General features: G+C 38.1%; 1 pseudogene; it reads left to right on the forward strand.

The window, feature by feature from the left end:
• Nucleotides 1–122, forward strand: part of LOC119070161 — a 3,921-nt pseudogene extending 3,799 nt beyond the window's left edge.
• The last annotated feature ends 2,327 nt before the right edge of the window (nucleotides 123–2,449 follow it).

Below are 2,449 nucleotides of genomic sequence, written 5' to 3' on the forward strand. Positions count from 1 at the left end.
ATTGCGATGCTGGTGCCCGAAATCAATTGTAAACGACTTTGGTAACAGGCAGGGTGTTGTAAATGGTAGAGCAGCTGCCATACTGCGATCCACTGAAACTTATCCCTCGCTTGCCGATTTGTTCAACATATACATTGTATACAAATTACTGTGTTTGGACACCGTAGTGGTGTAGTGTAGTGCAGTGTTGTGTTGTACAATAATAATGTACGACAACACAAGCGCTGCACCACCGCTACGTGTGTACGGACAGTAGTTAGTATAAATGTTATGTTGGATGTATGTTCGATGGAATGTATTTTTTTGCATTCCATTGGATGTACAATAATAATGTAATTTTTTTGGAATAGTAGCTACAGTTGTGTTGTTGCGTTGGATGTGGGGTGTGTGTGTGTTGTGTGTTGTGCAACGGAGAAGAAGAAGAGAAGAAGCAGTGCTGTAGCTTGTGTGTTGTGTGGAGTGTTTAAAGGAGAGCGCGCATTCAATATAAGCAGCATATGAGACAAACACATTATCATTTTCTAAGTGCTTGCTACTCCGTCAGGAGAAATGTTGTGGTCGTTGCTGCTGTTAAAGCAATATGAATGTGCTGCGGCGCGCATTCATACAATAACTTATATTTTTTCAAATTTCTCACAGAAATATAAGTCCGTCGTCGCACACTTGCCATAATAAATTATAATAAACTCTATATAAAACACATTTATTTTCCAAGTTCTCGATGTTTGTCGTTGTTGTCGCTTGCTACAGCGTCCGTAACATTGCTTGTGCTAAAGCATATGAATGCGCTTCGGGCCCATTCATGCAATAATATACAATTCTTGGTGTAAGGTGCCGAACGAACGGAATACCGAAATATTATATGTGTGTAGCCGGAGCCACACCGCTACACCGCACGTAATAATAAATAAATGAAAACGGATAGCCGTAGCACATTAAATAGTAGACAAACGAATGCAGACACCATACACAATAAATGTCGACAACATTTCACTCACTGAACATTTATACGCTCGGAATCAATAATCTAGCAATCTAATGCACACAAAACGTGTGTGGAAATACCGAAAATAATTTCGGTTTTGTTGCTTCTGTGCACAGACCTGTTTAACAAAATTATTATATTTGTGTAGCCGGAGCCACACCGCTATATACGCACTGTAATAATAAATAAATGGAACGGATAGCCATAGCACATTAACTAATCGAAGCAAACGACAAGTGCGACCAACGAAAATTTGATTGGACACATGTTCATTGAACATTTTCGTTCGAAGTCAATAATCTAGCATCATAATGGCACAAAAGTTACATTATACAGCAAGTAACATACACATACCCAGCTTACTAGCAAACAAAATACAACTAAAAATCCATTCATTACACATTGCCAAATCCGAATACATTAACACTCATCACATATCACTATTCATATTAACAATGGTTAGCACCCGACCTGCCACCATAGCTACCATCTCATCGACCAATTTATATAACGGTGTTAGACGTTCGACGAAAAACGTGTATAGTGCCCAATAAAATGTCAGCCACTTATACACGTCTGTTGTTCCTATCCCCGGGAGGCACTCATATATAAGAGGGGAGTGTAGTCCGTGAAACGAATTATAGCACAAAAGAGAATCGTTTGAACTATAACAGTATAGTTCGCACGGGGCTATAACGGTTTGCTCTTATTGGTAGAGCTGGGCTATAGTATGTGCGGGCGCTCATTGTCGTTTGTGGTTTACACTTGAAATGAGTAATAACTCCTGTGTGGCAATGAAAACCGTTTATACGGTCACTGTATCGGTTAAACAAGCTCTCGTTAATATTGCCAAATGAAATGAACTAAATTGTAATAGTGAATGTTTTGCTTAAGAGAACAGTGTTTGAATTGCTAAACGATATTCGTATGTTAGTAAAAGACGTAAGAAAATGATTGGATTGTGTTGATAATATATGGTGCACATATGGTGCTCTAGCTAGCACAGCAATGTGGACCTATATTATAAATCAATGATTTATTTATAAAATATTGGTAGCTGGTGTATGAGTAACATTCATATCCAGTTTATATAAAAATAAAATCAAAATTCTGGTTGATACCTGGCCAGTATTTATATCTTGTCTCAAAAGATTAAGCCATGCATGTCTAAGTACAAACGAAAACTAAAAGTGAAACCGGCAAAAGGCTCATTATATCATTTTATGGTTCTTAGATCGTATCCACAATTACTTGCGATAACTGTGTAATTCTAGAGCTTAATACATGCATTTAAAACGAGAAACCGGTAAAATGGTTCTCTGCTTTTATTAGATTTAAACCAATGGGGAGCGTTTCGGGGCGTTCTTACATTTAAACTGGTTGAACTCTGGATAATTTGTTGATCGCATGGTCTCGTACCGGCGGACGGATCTTTCAAATGTCTGCCCTATCAACTATTGAAGG

This window comes from Bradysia coprophila (assembly GCF_014529535.1).
Source record: "Bradysia coprophila strain Holo2 chromosome X unlocalized genomic scaffold, BU_Bcop_v1 contig_511, whole genome shotgun sequence".
NCBI classification, from domain to species: domain Eukaryota; kingdom Metazoa; phylum Arthropoda; class Insecta; order Diptera; family Sciaridae; genus Bradysia; species Bradysia coprophila.